Raw genomic sequence first — 6,527 nt, forward strand, 5'->3', positions numbered from 1 at the left:
CACAAATTAGTTAGCATAAATCAGTTAAATGACGAAAAAGTAGGTGTCTATTTACTTGTAACCACTCAGTGTGTACATCTGTCGATTTCATTATTTTTTTAAATTAAACCAATGTTGTGTTTTGTTTGATTTAAAATTTTCGCGCAAAACTACACAAGGGCTATTTACGCATAACAGTCCCTAATTTAGAACTGTTAGACTGAAAGGTCAACAGCATTCACCGCCAGCTTTTGGGCTACTCGGTGTTTCGATATTATTATAAAATTTGAGTTCTATATTTAATGTAAATATTCATGTTGGTGTTTATATAATCAGTTTTGGTCTGGTGGGTAGGGTATCCGACTCAGAATCTGTGGGTCGCGAATTCGAATCCCGTCACCGAACGTGCTCACCCTTTCAGCCGTTATTTACAAAGACTATAGCGCAACTCATTTGTATGAGGCCTGGCATGGCCAGGTGGTTAGGGCGCTCGTCTCGCAATCTGAGGGTCGCGGGTTCGAAATCCCGTTCCACCAAATATAGGCATTATAAAGTGACGGTCAATCCAACATTTCCATCTAGTATATCACTACTAAATTAGTTGTAGCTACCGCAATATTCAAAAACAAACAAAAATAAACCAATTTTCCTGTGACTACATAGGTATGTAAAGGAAATTGCTATGTTGTAGCATATATTCAAACTTCATACAAAGGTTAATATGAACTGTAAAAACATCTAAAATGAACTCTTTTTTACTGTAAGTTGGATAGTTTATAACTATAACACTCGGGGTTCTTTCCCTGCAGCGAACACAGCACAGATAACTCATTGTGTAGCTTTGCCCTAAAATAAATAAAAGCATATTACTGCTTCTTAGTTTTGATAAATCAGACGTTAAAGAACTTCTGTTTTATAGTTCATAAGTTACATTTTTTGAATTGCTTTGAGCTTATTCAAATTTCAATAAGATATTAATTATTCCCTTGCTACATAAGTATATCAGAGTGTATTTTGCTGTATGGTTAAGTTTTACATTTTCAGAGGGTGTTTTTAATATTTCTCTGCATATTTATTCATTTTTACGAAATTGTGTTTCTTTCACTATATGGACCATTCTTTATTTCGCGGTTCTTTTTATTAATATATTAAGGTTTCCTAAGAATGTTTCTATTAAAATATCATATGGTAGCATCGGTCTGAGAGTTTCTAGGAAATGTGAAAAAAGTATTTAAAATATCATAAATGCTCATTGGATTTGTTTTATCCGGGAACTTCTCAAACTTGCAATCTCTTGCCCGGTTTGAAATTAACAGGTATATAATACTATACATAAAAGCTCAAGTTTCCATTCGTTAGGCGGAGAAACAAAACAAGTTTAAGAAACGGAAAACTCTATAAAGATCTACAACTTTGTTTTAATAAGTATAAGGAGTTTTTAGATGGACGGATTACATACACATCTTAAGTTTTCATGAAACATTAAACAATAAATATTAAACATTTTAGGAAATTACATTTCCTTCGTTGATCCAACTTTACAGATAGTTTCTTGCATAATCCTGAAAGCACCATCACAAATCTGTCGGATTATCAATTAAGTTACAGTGAATAGAGAGTCAGTCCAAAGTAAAGGTTTGTTCTTTGCTTTTCCACTTCCTAAACTCAATTTATTCCGCTACATGGTTCTGCTTTGAGTCCCTTCTTTATTAATTAAAAGCTGAGCCAATCCAGGCTAAACGTGATCTGAATTTTTATAATATTCAGGCACATATAAGTCTAGTCTAATATTTGATACGTTTTACAAATACAACCATCGTGACAAACCAACGTTACGAAATGGTGCCTCACCAAAGTTTGTACCTTAAACATATTGTTATCGCAAAGTATGATAAAAGAAATGGAGTAGTTATACATGATATAATTGATTATATTAACGAAGTTGAGCACATTTTGCATCAAACTAAATTTAAAAATCTCCCTCAAAATCTTACTTCAAGCAGAGGATTTAAATTTTAAATGTTTTTATTTAAAATTAAATACGACATCATTATCATAGCATTATATTTACAATTATAAAGGCCTGTTGGTTCTCACCCTAGTATTCTTTAAGGATTACGAAAAAACTCACAAAGGCCCATTGTTTCCACCATTGGTACTGAAAACCGTAAGGTGAATGTTTTTTAACTCTCTTTTTTTCTAAAGGAGTTTACTTAGCATGAACTTACTGTCAATGACACTTTAACCCTTTATAACCAAGTAGTAATGGTCAAGCCAATTCTTTTTTAGCACATGTTAATATTCAATACCATAATATTGAATATACTTCTGAATTTGAATTTTCTTATTTTAGATACACTTGTTGAATAAACCTCGTCTGTTTTTCATGTGAGTTGCTTTCAAAGACAGATTTATACGGGTTTTTATTACAACTTTGAAAATTTTATATCTTTTTAAATGCAATCTTGGTTTCTTCTGACCAGGCGTGAACAACGTATTGTAGCAATATTTCCTTTTTCAAACAAGAATTGGCTAAAATTAAACGTGTTGCGAAAGAAATATTTCCCACTTGATTTTGTGGGAAATAACATTAAACAGACAATGCAGCCTATTTCTAATACTACACAGTCTTTACTTTTGCCTACAGTTGATAAACTCTCTATCACCCTTACACTTTATTATCTAGGTGATGAATATTTGTATTTAAAATATCAAATTTTCAAATTCCTCAACACCGCTTCTCCTCAGTTGCAGTCCTTTTTGTCTTCGAAGCTTCTACACACTTAAAGACAACCTTCAAAAATCCCAAACAACTTTAGGAGTATACAAATATACGTGTTTTATGCACTCTAAAAACTTGGTTTAACGACCAGGCGTCTCCGACAAAGGATTTCTGAATATGTGTCTTTTTCTAATTACAAAAACTGTTCTAACAGACCATCTTGATCTTTTTTTTTTCTATGCCACTGATGTACTCTTAGATTTTAAGAATCTGTGGCCATTATGGCTTAAAAACCAGAAATGAACCTAACGGATAGTTCCATTATTATTCTCAGAATTGAATAAATAGTTAATCTCTCTATTCCTTGGTTTTTTAGATATTTGAGTGGTTACATTTAATATTGTGAACATCTTTTTTAATGGAGATGTTTCTTTTAAGCAATTAAAGCTTGCTTAATCACACATTACATGAAGACGGCTCTCTCCTATGACCTCAAACGTCACAGTTTTCCTTGCTTTAGAGAAACACTTCCACTGTAAGTAACTCGAGATCACTAAATCACTACTGTTTAAATGACACGTAATACCGATATTATTGAAATAAAGGAAAGAATATAGACAATGTCTATATTATCAAGTGAAATAAAAAGTAAGAAATAATTCAAACGTAAACGGTCAACTTGAGAGGGTTTGTTCAGTAAGCCAAGAGGTTCTTGCTCTTAGAAATTGAAGATGTGAGAATGGGGAGCCCCATTGCACCCCGTCTTTGCAAATCAAGAAAATAGATCCACAAAACCACAAATAAAATAATATATCATATAGGATACAATTTATGTAATGTGGAGAATCTTATATACAAAGGACTCCATGAACACAAGCACAAACTAACTTCTCTTGCTGGTGATCATTCGAACACGTGTAAAAACATTAACCTAACTGAAGCAGCTAAAGTTTTGCATCATGAAAGTAATCCCGGTATTGCAAAACCTAAAGAAGCTATCTGAATAAGATCTCTTAAGCCTACCATCGATAAGCACTCAGGTACACCCCAATATCTACAAAATGGGTCTGACCCAAACGTCTGATGTCAATACCTAAGGTCAAGAACTTACTGTCAGGCTGAACAACCACTCACGAAATGACCCTTTTAAGCTTGAATTCTTTCTTACTTTTTGTTGTACTTGATAATGATGAATTAACTCCAGTGACACGTAGGACTATTCTTTCTTTTATCCAATAAACTCGATGTTATATCCAGTTTACAGTTGTAGCTATTTCCACTGTAAAGCTGCCCACAGTATTAAATTTAATACCTAATTGGATGGATTCTCATCACTAATAACTCGTACTAATTCTAATGTTCACTTTGTACCAATACTAGCAGCAAGAAAATTAAGAAAAGACAGTAATCTGTATGTAAAACGATGTTGTTTTTTTTGTCTAGTAGGAAGAAGATTTGAGCATGGAAGTTTAAACATTCTTGTATACAAACCACCTGCAAGATATTAGATTCTACCCAGTACCTCAGATAGTGTGAACACGTGACCTTAAGCCTATGTGTAATACTTTGAGTGGTTACTTTGTATCAATACTATAGCTAGGTTAAGCATTGTTGTATACAAACCATCTTCAAGATAATGTATTATACTCAGTACCTCACATAGTGTAAGCACGTGACCTTAAGCCTGTGTATATAAAAGCTAGTGACGAGTGCATTCCTTTATTTGTCGTTCAAGAACGATAAATATGTAGAACTAATAATCTAAACAAACACGTGGTATCAAGATTTCTAAGCGTGATTTCGCTGTCCAGTATGGACTATATTTTAATGAATGTATTGGCTGGCAATATTTGAAGATATAGTTGTAAAGTCTGTTTAGGTTCTTCAAATGTATTTTAAGCTAAGTGGGTGACATGTGGTAACGTTGTTTACTCCTCGGATATTTTTGTATGCCTGGGTTATCCTGATAAGGATAAACAAAAGCACGAAAGTTATCCAAGAAGTTAATTTTAACAGTGGTGAAAGAAGAAGTTGTAAAGTGGGGTGCTTGTCTGGACTTGCAGATTTTACAATGACAGATAGAAAGTATAAGGAGCTGCTAAAAGTAGCTCAATCTAGGGGGGTCTGGGGGTATTTACCTAGAAAATTAACATAATAATATAATTTACAGTTGCTATATAAGTCAAATATGTAAAAGTAGGGGTGCTACAGCAACCCCAGCACCTCCATTTCCGACGCCTCTGTTTTTTTTAAATATGTATGTTAATTAATTAATATAAAAATAGCGTTGGATAAAAAATCTGGTTAATATTAAGACGTTTTATAACTTAAGCAACGAACTAGAATCTTGCTTTCAGGTATCTAATAGCTGTAGGCAGAAATTTGCCCGCTTTTCGCACGAAGGAAGACGTTTGTTTTACTGGACTAATTGTAGGTTTTGTTTTTTAAATAAACAATTTAAGTTATATTTAGGCAGGTACCGTGATTCCATTAATAGAAATAGTGATGTGTTTACAGGTAGAAAAGGGATACAAAGGAATTAAAGCAATTAGAAGTGCAAGTGTGTAGTTTATTTATATGCCCTTTCGGTTAGATGAACTTGGACAAAAAATTTCTATTAAAAAATAGAAAATATAGCAGGAAAATCTGAACTCTACAGTATAGTGTTATTAGCCGAAAAGTGTATAAGTAAAAGTTAAACTGTATAGTTAAACATCTCTGATGCTAATAACTTTTCTTTCTAGATTTGTTCTAGATTGAAGTCAATTCAAAAAAACAATGTTTAAAAAGTATTCTTCTCCATTAATGCTTCTTGTTCGATAACTTGTAATAACGAGTTTATAAGCCACTTTCAAATGTAGGAAATACAACAGACAAAAGTAAAGTTTTGAGTTTCGCTAAAGGTAAAATTCTTCATGAAAATATCAAAGGGATATGAAAGTTTTATATTTCACGATATAAAAAAAGGAATATCTATCATAAACATAAACATTATTTCCGAAACAGCAAAATTGAATTAAAAACTGTACGGTGAACTAAGTCTTCCTTTTAAATTATTTCCTCTATAAAATATTGCCGGTTTTTTATCTATTCTGCAAGCGATTAATAATATGTGTATATAGAATGAGTGGATGTGAAGTAGATCCTTTTAGACGGTATTGATTGTTATGCAGAACCTAAAAATATCTAATAAAAAATTCGCAGTTTCGATTCACAAAGATAGATACCCAAAACCATGTAAACATTTGACATGATCGTTGCGTAGACAAAGATAGATACCCCAAAAACATGTAAACATTTGACATGATCGTTGCGTAGACAAAGATAGATACCCAAAAAACATGTTTCTTACGATAAAAATGAGTTTTGCATTTAAAAAAAATTTTGAAATAAAAATAAACGAAACATTACAAGACAATCATTGAGGACACTTACAATGTAGCGATCAGATTCAGTAGGCTCAGTGAGTCGACTAGGAAAAACGTCTTTGGAGACATAGTTCTGGAAAAACTTTTACTAAGATTTTCAACAATTGTTCAGTTGAAAAATGGGAATATTCAACATACAGGTTATTGTACTTAATAAAGATCCATCTGGCAACAAATAGAAGCTGTTAAACGTGTGGCAAAAAAGATATATTTTGAAAGGAGTAAAACTTGAGAGAGTTCAACACTAATACTTGTTGCTATAAACTGTAATCCGAGAGTTTGTGTCGGCTCGGCATGGCCAGGTGGTTAGGGCACTCGACTCGCAATCTGCGGGTCGCGAGTTCGAATCCCTGTCACACCAAACATGCTCGCCCTTTCAGCCGTGGGGCGTTATAATG

Source organism: Limulus polyphemus, unplaced genomic scaffold (assembly GCF_000517525.1).
Source record: "Limulus polyphemus unplaced genomic scaffold, Limulus_polyphemus-2.1.2 Scaffold118, whole genome shotgun sequence".
NCBI classification, from domain to species: Eukaryota; Metazoa; Arthropoda; class Merostomata; order Xiphosura; family Limulidae; genus Limulus; species Limulus polyphemus.